Below are 15,236 nucleotides of genomic sequence, written 5' to 3'. Positions count from 1 at the left end.
GTGTTTATGTAATTTGCAGACGATGGATTCATAAAGGTGGAAACACCTTCATAACAAGAAACTTATCGTATGGGATGGAAACCACAGGGTGGTTGCATGTGGAATAATGCAATATTTAAAAGTAAGTATTTTCCATCTCAATGATTTACTCTATTCTTTCCATTACCTATGTTGGTTTGATCTTGCCTTTGATTATAGAGTGGGAAAAATTATTGCATGTATTTTATAGTGTAGCTAGTCTTTGACCTTGTATGAGTTACTTTAAGCAAAGTGACATGCGTTCATGTGCCTCAAACGTTGGCCCATGATATATTTTTAATGTAAAGGTTGGGCTTGCCAACCCAACCACCTTACTCGATAAGCTCACAGATGAGGAGAGAAAATGGGCTGAACTCATTACGGCATGTGATAAGCACAAGCCAAGGTCAAGATGGTACAAGGTGCCCATGACCTTGTTGTGCCAATTTGTATTCTAGGTATGCTATTTTTTCTTGCCTATTTGTAGCAATTACTTTACTTTTGAAACTTCACATCTTAATATATGAAGCTTTCATGCTTGAGTGAAATAGGAGTTCAAAACAGCATTAAACGCGAGGACACATCAATTGCCTGGTGGAGGCAATCGCACAGAAGAAGAAGAGAAGGTATACCAAACACATTTGAAGGATGTAAAAAAGGTTTTCACACCGAAAGGGGGTATCTCTTGGCGGCCATTTCCAATCCTACCAATGGAAAGGGATTCTTCGATGTAATTTTCAAATACCAAGATTAGAACGTGAAAGGCCAGCAATTGACCATGGACAAGTTACAACTTTTGGGCCACTCAATCTTGCCTGAGAGAAAGTAAGTGTCCAATACATAAGGTTGAAAGAACATGCATATATCTCTCTTGCACATAACCCTTATAATTTTATTTTAATTAAATTATGAAGGCAAAGATTATACAAGTAATTGCGGGTGGAAAACAAGCAATGATAGATGCAAGTTATGGTCATAGTGACCATACATTCCGGTCTTTCTTATGTAAATATGTTTATTGGTATTGCCTCAAACAAACAACATTGAAGATATTTCTTGGTATATCGAGTGTGAGTCTACAGAGGTTCAAAAGGCTCACGAGGATGTAGTGGATCTTGGAGCTGAACCATTCTTGACTTACCTAGGGAGTGCAAAAAGAAGCATTTTACACATGCGTTTGGATCATGGCTTTCTATTATGAAGCCTTCTTATTATGTAGATGCTATGCCACACATGATGTCAACCGCACGACGAGTTTTATATAGGTATGAAATAAACATACATTAGTACTTTGAATATGTATACATTATATTTATGCTGACATATGTTTGAATAGGTGGTGGCTAACATTTAAAGAGCAAGTTGATGTCCCTTCCCTCCACCATCCAGCCAAAGAATGGGTCACTAGTCAGGTGGAAGAGAGGCATTTATCCTAAGATTTGGATTGAAGATCTCACAGGGACAGAGGAATGGGAATTGTGCCCATGGTGGCTGGAATATGAAAACAACACATATCCACCCGAAGAGAGATTTGTGAACAAGTGAAGTAGTATTCATTTCTTTACAACAATGCATATTGACATCATGTAATAATGACAAGTATTGGTGTAGGGCTTCATGGAAGTAAAAGCTCCAAAGATAAAGCAAAATCACGTGTGTCACAAGGCCAAGGCAAAGAGCAAGCACCAGAAAAGCTCCAAAAGGGTAAGAGGCCTCCAACAAAAAAGGTAAAAACTCAAAAGAGGAAGGGGAAAGGCCAACAAGGGGAGTCAAGTAGTGAAGAAGATAGAGAGGAGTCTCCATCAGAATTTGGCCCATCAGAGAAGGGAGATGACGTGCACTCCGAATCTAGGCATTCGACAAAAAGACAATCGAGATCTCGAGCATTGCGCTCCAATAGGGATACAGCTAGTTCTGCTGGTCCTCCATCTAGTATGTTATTCTCTTTCTAAGAATATTTTAATCATTGCAAGTTTCATGCAACGCTCTTTTCTTGGGTTTTTAATATTCTATTTTGATTTAAAACAACATCTCAAGATATTCATCCACGACATATGGTGATAGAAGAAAGCATAGTGTATGTGGCCGACACAATTCTTGGAGGATCTAGTCCATTGTGAGTCTATCAATTATTCAAACAAATAGATCATTTCTTTGTGTCTTCTAAAACCCATAATGATTGACCTTGACATTTCATGATTGTTTGTAGGAGGGCCACACATATGGCAATGTTTATTGGGGGTCTCAACAAGTATGGGAGTATTGTTCATTCGACCATGGTAGTTAAGGGATGCCCTTAAGTGTGGGCAGATTTCCCTACATCATTGGTTGTGGATCCAGATTATCCCATTGTGCCTAGATGGAATGCTTGGACGAAGGACCTTGTGGTTGCAACATGTGTGTTAGCCAATGAGTTTTTAAAAGATAATGCGACATTTGTCATAGCAAGCAATCCTAATCATCTTCCAACCATTGTTGAGGTCACGAAATCTCACAATCTCTCTCTCCAACAGACATTGTATCTAGAGATGCAAGGAGCTTACCATCAGATTGATGATGATGGAACTGAGGAGGTGACCTACACAAACTATGTTTACATATAAGTATATAATAGTTTTTTCAATGGTTTGAACAAAAATGTCTAACTTGTAATTGTGGGGTAGGTGCCCATTATACTTATTGGAGTGTTTATACGCAATCCACCAAGTAGATATAGCCCACAATATATCCGAGAGAATGGAAATGATGCAGTGGATGGGAAAGGTTTTGGGCCACATTCCATTGCTGTTTTAGAATGTGAATACTGCAAAATGAAAGAACCCAATCTGATAATGGGTAGGGACCGTAAGCCTCTACAAGGTCGAGCTGAGAGATAAGAAACAAGAAAGGTATGAAACAAGAAAGGGATTTTTTATAATTTGAATTTGTGAAATCATGTTCAAGATGGTAGGGAATGTATCTTTCACTTTGCAGGTGGTTGCTTGGAACTTTCACCATGGAGGGGGACCTAGTTCTTGATTACTTTGTTCACACCTGCCATAAATTAGTTTGTGAAAGGAGCTACACTAACTCATCACTCCCTTTAGGCATTGAAAGCTTGAAGAGACAAGTGCCAGAACCCTTTTCTACCTTGAACTTTTTGACCTTCTCCTTCTCAACAAAATCTCAGAAGCGCTTAATCAACTTCCTCTTGCGAGCTGGTATGTCCAGCAATGGTGTTACTAGTGTTATTAGCTAGCTCTCTACTTGCTCACTTGGTCCCTTAAGCCATGTTTCTTTCGACATACGTCTTTGAGGACGATCTACAAGGTCCAAAGTCGGGTTTCTTTCGACTTACGTCTTTGAGGACGATCTACAAGGTCCCAAGTGTGGTTTTTCAAGACAGAGTTGGCTTCTCCTTATTGTCCTTGCCACTGTTTTCTGCAGAGCTAAGGTTTCCTCACCTTTCATGGCTTATTCCCTTGCACCATGGATCCCCATTACTTCGTCCAAATTTTCTTATGTCTGCCTCACCATTCTCCTCCATACTTCTGGCCTAAAAAACAATAAGACATACAGAGAAGCATGATTTAGTTATTTACAGGCGAGGGGGGCGGCAACATGCGCATGAAATGAATTGTTGTTTAACACTTAATCGTAATAAAACGAGGAGAAAATGATTTTTTAACAACCTAATGGAGCCAAAATGTCCTTTAATCATCATTGGACTTTGCACGTTACTTGCGTCTGGGTGAGGGGCGGCGAACCTAATTTTTTGGTTTTATTTTTTATTTTTTTGCTCTTTTTTATTGGGGTATTTATTTTTTGTGGCTTTTAATAATAAAAATACTAATATTATTATTATTTTAATTAATTAATTAATAAAATAAAAATATAGCCTAAAGGGAGGTCTTGTAATGATGGGGAGAGAAAGAAAGAGAATGCACTCATAATGGAGTACCACATGCACTCAAGGGAGTACCACCATAGCCATAGAAGCTTGAAGCTCCAAGAAGTATGATTTGATGAGTCAAAATGATAAGATGTCCCTAATTACAATTTGTTCACTTATATACATGCCCACCTTTTCACACTTATTAATGTTGGGCCCCATACTTGCCCGGTCATATCCATGCCCATGGGCTCCCCTTATGTTCAAACCTAAGCCCCATTCATTACAGGTCTTTGTTTTCTTTTTTCTTTTTTATAGTAATTAAAAATATGAAAAATATAAGAAAATCGACAAAATAAAAAAGGGGAGGAGGGGATTATTTTTTATTTCTTTTGTTGTTGTGTTTACACACACATACACACACACACACTTACACATATATATTGTTTAGGTTAAAATGGGGTGGATTTTATTGTGTTGAAAAGGGGGCGAGGGCTTTGTGCACACGGATAGGGGCACATGTGTACCAGTGTGTGCACCTATGTGAGCGTTGATGATGATATGCGTACACGAAGTACAAGGGTATGAGCACACGCGTGCGCATGCAAATGTGGATGGGGTGCAAGTGTGGGAGCTGTGCATATGGGGTTGTGGTGCACGAATAACGAATGTGGGGTGCATGCACGTGTACACAAATGTAGGTGTGCAATGCAAGAGCGTGTGCATGCACAGGTGGTGTGTATGAAGGTGTGAATGTACACATGTGCACATCGAAGTGTGACGTGTGTTCACAAAGTGCAAAGGTGAGTGGGCATGCAAATGTGAATGTGGAGTGTCTGTATGTGTAAGAGTATATGAGTGTGGGGGTGGGTGCATGTGAAGGGGTATGTGCATTTATCGAGCTAAAACCTCCGAGTTAAAAATACCAAGCTATAATTTTCCACATGCATTAATTTATATATTTATCCAAGAAATTATACAACATACTAAAAAAAGGGTTAGTGAGGATACATGTTCAGTAGAATTTCTTGGCATGACCTCCTCTACAAGCACACATGACCTCCATATCCTTCCTATTTACTTGTAGATAGTACCTAGGGAAGAGTCCCTAGCATGGCTATGTTCTCCATTACATTACCATGACCTCCTTTTCCTCTCTACTTCCCCCTTAGGGAAAGTACTTAAGGAGGAGTCCCTAAGATACTAAGATCTCCTCTGCATGCACATGAACTACAATAACTTAGTGTGAAAGAAAGCAAGCCCAAGTACTTTCGCTGGGGAAAGTACTTGGGACAACTTTTCAAAATTGCCATAACTCTCACATCTAATGTCCAAATATAGTCATCCAGCCACTCAAATCGAAGGGAAGATTGCATTTGAGCACTTTGTATGGGTTAAATCTTACAAAAAACATGATTTACTATGAAATTTAAAAAATAAAGATCTAGACCTATAATTGGAAAAGTTTAAAAGCTATTTCTTATGCTTTTTTCAGCAACATTATCTAAGTATATCCTACTATGTATCCAGGGATAATCTCCTTTACAGACCTATGAACTCCTTGTCCTTCCTACTTTTGTTGATTAAGTGCATGAAGAGGAGTCTCTTACATGGACATGATCTCCTTTACATATGCCTACATTCACGTGTCTTAAATCCACCAATCTCTCTCCATGCCACCCTTACATGTAACGCCTAATATTCAGTTGTGCTTGTTCTCTAGCCATCATGTAATATCAATGTTTTTTTCTTGCAATGTAAAAAGTACGTAATTTAACAATATATATATATTTCTTGGATAAACATGCTGGTGGGAGCATGTGATTTTTCTTAAAAAGTTAGTAATTGCTCCTTTTTTCTGATACCTTAGCTCGGGAGCTCTAATTGGGTCTTGGTATTGCAAGGTTTGTGATCCACCATCATGACCAAGCAAAAACCCTTCTGCACATAATGTATTATGGCATGTGCATCCCAACATCAAACACCTAAACACAAGAAGGGGGGAGATCCTACCAGCCTCTGTAACTTAAGAGATTGAACTATTGCTGTAACAAGATGGCATTTGAGTATGATTGCATCTACCGAGGATAAGAGCCGAATATAACAAAAATCCTAACAAAATCCCATCAAGTAAAAGATTACATATCTTGGGGATTATATTAACAAGGTGCAAGGCAGCATATCGTTGGATGAGGAAAAGGTGCAAAAAAAAAGTGTATTTCCAATACCACTGTAGATGCTTAAGGACGAGGATGCCCAAGAAAAGCTGGAGCAGGTGGGGCTGAAAGGATATGTCGAAGCAATTGATTGTGCCATGTCAATACTAAACGCTTGTAGAGTCATATGATTAGGGTACCAAAAGGGGTACGATAACCCATCCTGGTGGAAAAAAAGTGCCTCTCTTGGTCACATAATAGCTCATATAGGGGATGCTTTGTAGTTACCAAAAGGGAAAAGACCCACCATATATTTCAGTAAAAAGCACATGGATTGCAAAGAAATCTGCCAGAGCTAGATAAGGTCAACAACAATGGGGTAGACTTTGCTTATATTGAAGACTAAGTGTCATGAATGGCACTATAAAATGTTGTATTATGAGAAAAGTTGGCTAATGACCAACCTCATTACAAGTTTTGGGCACCCAAGTGTGAATAAGGGCTAGATGTATGTAAGTAACTTTTTCTCATAATTAAAGGAAAATTCCTCTTTGTGCGCCAATTGAATCTTACTATCTACTTGCTTTCGTGTGCTCTAGTCTTGAATGAGCAAGAGAGTTGAGAGTAGTGTGCATGATTCTTTGTACATGTGCCTCTTATCCATTATGTAAAAGTGAGCAAGAGTGAGAGGAGTGATATCTCTTGGAGGTGTATATGCGGAGCTCCTTGTGGAGTGGGATTTGGAGGGGAAGAAGCTAGCACCAACTAGTGGAGCTTGGACTCTTCAAATGAGAGATACGAGCTCGTGAATCAGTAAGTCCCCACAATAGGTTAAGGTAAGCATGACTTGATTTTTTTGCAATCTTACAAAGGGGTGCAAGCCATAACAATATGGAATGATGGGCAAGAAAGAGCATTCAATGCATTAAAATACACACTCACACATACTCATATTTTTCAATTGCCTGATTTTACGAGACCTTTCTTTACCTTAGTCTCACTGATGTAGTGGCTATGGCATAGGTACAATACTTATGCATGATGATCATCCTATTGCTTATGAGAGTAGGAAGATTAGACCGGCCGAAAGTAAGTATAGTACCTATGATGACAAAGAGCTAACAATAGTAGTAGGAAGATTAGACCGGCCAGACTCCTCATTTTGAGTATTCTTATGATGGTGGATACCTCTTTTTCCAGAATACACTACACATCATCATAAGAATACTTTAAAGTTTTCTTATGATGTTGGATACCTCTTTTTCTAGAAGCACTACACATCATCATAAGAATACTTTGGAGACAACAATTGGACTCCTCATTTTAAGTATTCTTATGATGATGGATCCCTTTTTATCTAGAAGAGATTGACTCACATCTCTAGGCTCGCGTATCCAGAGGTTCATGTATATAGGTTCACGTGTCCAGGTTCACACCTCTAGGCTCACGTGTCCAGGCTCATGTGTGCAGACTTACATCTTTTTTATATGAACTAGCGTATTTGAAGCATAGAAATCTAGGAATTTGGCCTATGAAGATAGGGTTAGTGTATACTTATTAGGTACTTTAATTCCCTAATAATAACAAACGACAAGAATTTTCCTTGGAATTTATAGCTAGTACGGATTGGGTGATAAGAAATCTTCCAAGGACATGTGTAGATATATCCATATGAGTCTTTATGGTGGCAGTAATAATTGGTCCGTACTATATTAGGTATACCTACCTGTAGACTCACCTCTAGAGGTAGGTATATCTCTAGACATAGGTATATCTATATACGAGTTATGGTGGCAGAGTAATAACTAGACCGTACTATATTAGGTATACCTACCTCTACACTCATGTCTTCAAGCTCACGTCTAACAGGCTCAAATGTCCAAACTTATGGCTCTTACGTGTCTAACCTCACACAGCTCATATTTCCATGCTCACATCTATAGGCTCATGTGGCCAGAACGGACTCGCATCTTTTTTGCGTGGGACTATTGGCTCATGTCCCCTATGCGAGAGTTAGTTTGGCTTGCTTTTTTAATGATTTTTAAGACTTTTTGGAGCTGTTGGGGTATGGTTTGTGTTCCTAACCCTAATTAATGGTTTGATACAAGTAATGACATAGTTAACCTTTCTTTGTTGTGATTTTCTCTATCAAAATCATACATGAAAACCAATCTGGTTTTTTATGCCCAAAAATTTCTAACATTGTATCTATGTTTAACTCTATTCCTTCATAGACATAACCAGTGTAATTAAAATGCATCAAAGTCTGTTTAATAGTAACCATTTTTCTAGTGTGAATATCTCTTGATATTCATGACTGAAAAGAGTAGCCTGGTTTTTCATGCTAGAAGAATACAATGTTTTCTACTAATTACATGTTCCCAAAGCTAACTGAATCATCCTAACAAGTTCTCAATATCAATCAATCACTAACATTTTTTGGGCGTGAATATCTTAGATATTCACGATTGTGAAAAACCGGACTCATTTTTCATGTTACCATAAGTTCTCACAAATGGTTCCCATGCACGTAATTCATCGTCTACACACATCTCTGAACCATTATAACATGATTTTACTAATAATTACTTACCATTTTTTTGGCATGAATATCTCCAGATATTCATGATCGTGAAAAATGAGACTAAAATCCAATCTAGATATCAAGAAAGCTGCCCTAACATCTATATATAACATTCATGCACTTAAAAAGCCCCAAAAAAAGGCATACAAAAAGCAATGAGGAGTCCCCTATCGACCAGTGAAGGCTAACATGGCTCCCCCCTTAAAGGAGTACGAGGATTCTGATTACCCATCCTTGAAACTAGAAGCTTCTGGAGGCACTAGTGCTACCCCAATAAAGAAGAAAGGCTAGAAGAAAGTCTCTTGGGCTTAAAAGCTGACCCACCTTGGTCCCTACTTAAGGAACAAGACCTAAGGGGAAAGTATACTTCCTGTACGAATATGAAAAATGCATGCTCTCCTTGGAGACACCGGAAGTGAAGGAAAACTTATTAAGACTTGTGACAAGAGAACCAAGACTAGTGAAGTCACTATGCTTGACGATAACACAAGGAGAGTCATGATTAGGGAGGATGACATTTGACAAGCAATGTAGCTACCCCCTTCCACCTGTACCCATTTCCACCATGTGGAAAAGAAGGACTTTCCTTTCGACAATATGCTTAAGGGGCAAGTGTTCACAACAACAACAAGGTGGAGTACACAAATATAAAAGAGAGAGTAGATGAATTGATTAGATGAACAGTGTTAACGATTATGCGGATCAAAGCAGCGATAGATAGGTACAATAGGATTGACCTCCATAAACTATAAAATATTCCTACGAACTTGAGGGACGGCAAGGCATACTAATTACACAAGGAGCTCTACACCTATCTACCATAATATCATAACAACGTAGTCAACCCGTACCTCCTCATCACCAAGGTGCTTAGCCACATTACAGGGACACTTCTCCCCCCATGAAAGGAGGTCTTAAAACAAAACCAACAAAAGTACATCAAGAGGATGTCTTGGAGGATTTGGAGGAAGTAGACATACTGACTAAAAAGGAAATTTTGGTAGGTATGGAGCAAGAGAAGAAGAAGGGGCCATGAATGAAGACATGACACCAGTTAGAGCAAGCCCTCGAGAAGCCAAAACAAGACAAGAGGATGAAGGAGATAAACAACCGCTCCCTCAGTGTGTGTGTGTGTGTGTGTGTGTGTGTGTGTGTGTGTGTGATATCACTTCCTCTCTCTCTCTCTTCACATATAGGATAGTATAGGAAAAAGGCCCCTTTTAAATTAATTTCCTTTTATCTAAACCCCGTAAAATTGAGTATTTAATTCTCACTGCATATATCAAAAGTGTTTATAGTTTAGTGGTTGAGTATTCCTTTTGTAAGTAAGAGGGTTCCCTGCAAAAAATTAGTCACTCTTGAGAGGAGATCCATGCCCAGATGAGAAAGCATCCAGCCTCTATCCGTAGAGAATGTCTTGTGGTGATGTGCATGTGGAGCGAGGTGAGAGGGGTCATCCAAGAACGGATAATCGTGCCGAGGTAACAATGGGACCTCAAGTGATGATAGTTGCAAATCACTCCCAAGGAAGTGGAGGGCCATCTCACCTCCTCGTACTGTGATTATTGGGCCTCCACCTCGTCATGTAAGTGGGACCAATACCTAGAAGTTTTTGATTAAGAAAGGATTGTTTAATGCATTTAGCTAGGGAATTTTTGACTAAATAAAGAGAGGATAGCAAAGGTTATTTTTCTGATGTGAGAATGTTTATTGCATGGATTATTGCATGAAATATGGATGTAAGATTATGGCAAAGATCGATAATATATTCTAAAATTACTATTAAATAAACCAAGGGACATGTTCTCCTGGGGATAACTATTCCAAAGTGATCCGTTTGGGGCCATTGGCTATTCCCCCACCTAGGGCAACCAACTCTTGACTATGTACGGAGTTGGGGAACTACCTACTTTTTGGGGTTGCAAACCTGAGATTGATAGGTTTTAAGTTATTGTAGGTGAATGAGGGGACCAAGGGATGTTTTCCAAATTATGTTGTTTTCCAATGAAGGGAATTAAATTAAGGAACCTTGTTATGTGATGCATATGTATTAACAACGTGCTTGGCCATTAAAAACCTCATGTATGACCGTATTCCAAATCTGGAAAGTGGATGGTAGGGTGGACCCAATTAGTCAACTGCTTTCCAAGAAAAATATAGGTAAGACCCCCAAGGCCATGACTATATTCGTATATCAGATAGTCAAGGATTGGCTCCTAATTAGGCGATCTTCATAGAAAGCTTAGGGTGTTACTTACCTCGAAAGAAGGAAGGGTATAAGAGGTATCTTACAATAATGTCGAGATCAAGGTAAACAAGGAGCAATGGGAGATGGCTTATCAACCACCACCAGCAGGTGGTGTCACACCTCATAGCCTCCATCCATGAAGTAAAGACAAAGCTACAAACGAAGCATGAAGCACTTCAACAAACACTATTGAAGCTCAAGGAATAGGCCAAAGTAGCATAGGAAGCCACTACAAGATATTATTAACTTTTTTGCATGGAAGGGATACAAGAGAAGTGGCTATTTTACAACATTATTAATAGAAATAGATCAAAGGATATCCCAATTGGAGCAACAAAGCTAGCAAACTCAAGCCATAAGCTAAATAGTCGAATGCTCACATGAAGCAACTTGCTTGTGGAGTAAGCTTCACAATTAGCTTTGTTGTTGCCAGTGATTCCTTGGGCTCCTCCTCAAACTTTAACACTTTTCTTTTCTACACTAATCCTCTTCTTCTTACATTATGACCTAAAAATTAGTGAGGATCTGACTAAGGGGGACATTGCTTTAGTCCAACAAAATTTTGATAAAGATGTTGACCTAACCATGATTAATGACATTTTTCATAATGATATTTATATTACAAATTATATGACCATATATACTTATGTTGTACACCCAATAGTACTTAACTTTATATCATGGTGTATATTTATATTTATATGACCATATATACTTATGTTGTACACCCAATAGTACTTAACTTTATATCATGGTGTAGAGTACCAATGAACTCTACCATTTTGGATGAAATTGAAGACATGCTTAGGCTCGTTATGCTTCCTAACCTTTCTTCCCTCCACTCCCCCCAATTTTGAAATTCTCACTAACTCATTTGCTTGGTTTTAAACTCAGGGAATGATAGAGGCCTCACGATAGCTACAAGTACGTAAGCTACATGAGAGTACACTATACCATCCTAATGGTATCCTAAAGCTTTATCGTAAAATCTATAATCATCTAGAGAAAATTTTGATATCTATGGCATATGAGCATATTGAATATCTTGTTATCAGTACTCATGAAGAGCTAAATTCATTGATTAATACCACTAAGCCCCCTCCACCCCAGACTCTTAATGAAGATAAGGAGGGGGAAAATGCTTATTATTATACCTATCCCCTTAATGGTCTCCATCCTCCAAGCTTCTTCCCTCTCATGAGCCAGCCCCTGAACCCACTAGCATTGAGGAACCTACTAACATAGAGTCTTCTTCTTTCCATCATGATTTTCCCATTGACACATTCACCCCCAAGTCGATCATGAAGCCAACGAAAGCGAACTACACTGAGATAAACCCACCACCCTTTCCAATACATGCAAACCATTCTAACAAAGATATATTGGCACAAATTTCTATAACAGATTATGAAGATCTCATCAGAGTGGGAAACCGTGTGACCAAAGCTATTCTTTAAGGTGCTCATGCAAGTAACACCCTTTAATCCAACAACGTGGTGATTCCCATAGGCTTATAATGCAACTCCTAGAAGCTACTATATCTGTTGGTGTTGGACTCACACATTCACACACACAAACCTGCACATTAGGGTTAGGTGCAGGATAGAGAAGCTCACACACAAAAAAATGAGAGAGAGAGAGAGAGAGAGAGAGAGAGAGAGAGAGAGAGAGAGAGAGAGAGAGAGAGCCAAAACTGTGGTATCCACAAAATGCAAGTCAACCCTTGCATGTGTGCCACATCCATATAATATAGAAGTACAAAATATTATATGTTAGAGTGTCCTTTCACACTTGATGTCCAAGGGGAAAAACCACTTGGGAAAAAGTGCCCTTGGTTAAGCCTTGTTCACACATAGCACTACCATAAGTGAGCATATGCCTACAAATCCCCCCTGTAGTGGAAGTGTGAACCTGTACAAGGTAGTAGGTCACTCTCTGTATGAGAGTAAGCCCAAAGCTTTGCGGAAAGCTTCAAACTTTTCTCGAGGTAAAGCCTTTGTGAATAGATCTGCAACATTATCATGTGTAGGGCAGTAAGATAAACTGATCTCCCCTGCATGTAGCCTCTCTTTGACATAGTGATAATGAATCTCAATGTGCTTGGTACGTGCATGAAATATTGGATTAGCGGCCATTTGAAGCATAAACCAAGTGCTGAAATACATCTTTGCATGAAGTGATGTGGCTCGAAGCACCACTATCAAAATACCATGATGCATTCTGTCTGTCAGATGCAATGCAAGACATATCAGTGTCTGAAGCAGTTGGTGTGCCACTAGTGCATGTGACCAAAAAGGTGTACTCTTCTTGGATTACATTAGCTGATTGCTGTGCTTTGTCATCAGAAGAGTCTGCTACTGCATTGCCTGCTTCTTTCCTTTTCTCTTTTGCAATCCGCTTCCTACATCACTGATGTAGTGTCCAGGCTTATGGTAGTAGTGACATTTGCCCTTCTTTTTGGGCTTGTTTGCATCCCCTTTGTCATACTTTTCACCACTAGAAGAGGGCTGTCCATGACCAGCCTTGCTAGACTGTTGTCCCCCATGCTTAAAGCTCTTTGCTTTACCCTTATCTTTGGCTCTGTAAATACCTTGTCTCCACCACGGTTGCTCGATAAGTTTGCTCTTGTTTGCTCGATAAGTTTGCTCTTGTTTGCTCTTCCTGCAAGAGTAAACCCACGAGCTCTTCAAAAGTGACGGGATCACCACCTCCTCTCATTGAGAGGTTGAGAGAGGTGTGAAAGCCCAAGTAGGAAGGTGGTAAAGAATGAAGAGTGTTGGTGACCATCTGTCTGTCTGGGATAACCTCATCAATGTTGAGCAATTGTTCCTGCAAATCTTTCACTTTGGTGAGATGATCTGCCATGGAGTCACCCTCATCCATAGAAAGAAGATCCAATTGCCTCTTCAAATAGGCAACTCTTGCCTCGTTGCGTACCTGATACATTGCTTCCAATGTGTCCCATGCAAGCTTCGATGTCTTGCAAGAACGAATGTGCGGAATAATAGTCCTTTTCACTGAAAGGGCTATCAATGACATGGCCTGTGCAGCTCTAGAGTCCCATCTCTTCTGCTCTTGTGTGGGAGCAGGTTCTACATCAGGAGCTCTTTGAGCACCTTCCCTTTGAGGCGTGGCTGGCTGTATGGGTGTGTCATCACCACACACGATGCCCCAAAGCCCTTTGGCTACCAGCAAATTACGGATCATGAAACTCCAGAGGGAGTAGTTAGATCCATCCAACTTGTCCTCCTGGGTGAGCACACCAAATACATTTGTAGCATTCTGTGCCATGTCAACAAAATATACCTGCAAGCAAATTACGGATCATGAAACTCCAGAGGGAGTAGTTAGATCCATCCAACTTGTCCTCCTGGGTGAGCACACCAAATACATCTGTAGCATTCTGTGCCATGTCAACAAAATATACCTGCAAGCAAACCAAGCACCTATGGACGGAGGCGGTAGGTGCAGGGCGAGCGCGCTTGTGCAGACGGAGGTCGCAAGCAAGCCGGAACGGGCGGGAGCCGTTAATTGGGCATGCGCTAGAGGTGGTGGGCGCAGGACGAGCACGGGAGTCGCTGGTGGGTACGCAAGGGAGTCGGCTCTGGGCGCGGCGGCCAGTATTGAGCAACGAAGACGACGACAGTCCATGGCTGTGGGCGGGCCGAAAGGGAGTAGCGAAGGCCGGGAGGGACGGACCAGCGGAAACGGAGCAACGATGACGGAAGGCAGGCGCTTCTGGGCGGTGGTGGATTTGGCTACACTATCGCTGTCGGCTGGACTATCGCCGCCGCCGGCTGGAGAGGGCGGTGCCGCCTACGAGCTGAGCGGCGGTGGTGGACTCCCCACTAGTGCCGCCGGCTGTTGGTGGCCGGAACTGGCGGACGGAACCTGTGTAGCGACACGAAAAACGTCACAAACAGTCCGGCGACGGAAAAGCCACAGTCTGTCGACGAAAATCGTCGACGAAAATTCGCAGGCTTGCTGCTGCTTCTCCACATGCAGAATTCTAGGGCCAGCTCCCAGCTCTGATACCAATTGTTGGTGTTGGACTCACACTCTCAAACACACAAACCTGCACATTAGGGTTAGGTGCAGGATAGAGAAGCTCACACACATAAAAATGAGAGAGAGAGAGAGCCAAAAGTGTGGTATCCACAAAATGCAAGTCAACCCTTGCATGTGTGCCACATCCATATAATATAGAAGTACAAAATATTATATGTTAGAGTGTCCTTTTACACTTGATGTCCAAGGGGAAAAACCATATGGGAAAAAGTGTCCTTGGTTAAGCCCTGTTCACACATAGCACTACCATAACTGAGCATATGCCTACAATATCCTATCAGAGCACCTATG

Source organism: Cibotium barometz, chromosome 34 (genome assembly GCF_041138505.1).
Source record: "Cibotium barometz isolate CiBa-2024 chromosome 34, ASM4113850v1, whole genome shotgun sequence".
In the NCBI taxonomy this organism is placed as follows: Eukaryota; Viridiplantae; Streptophyta; class Polypodiopsida; order Cyatheales; family Cibotiaceae; genus Cibotium; species Cibotium barometz.
This window is presented reverse-complemented; position numbering follows the sequence as displayed.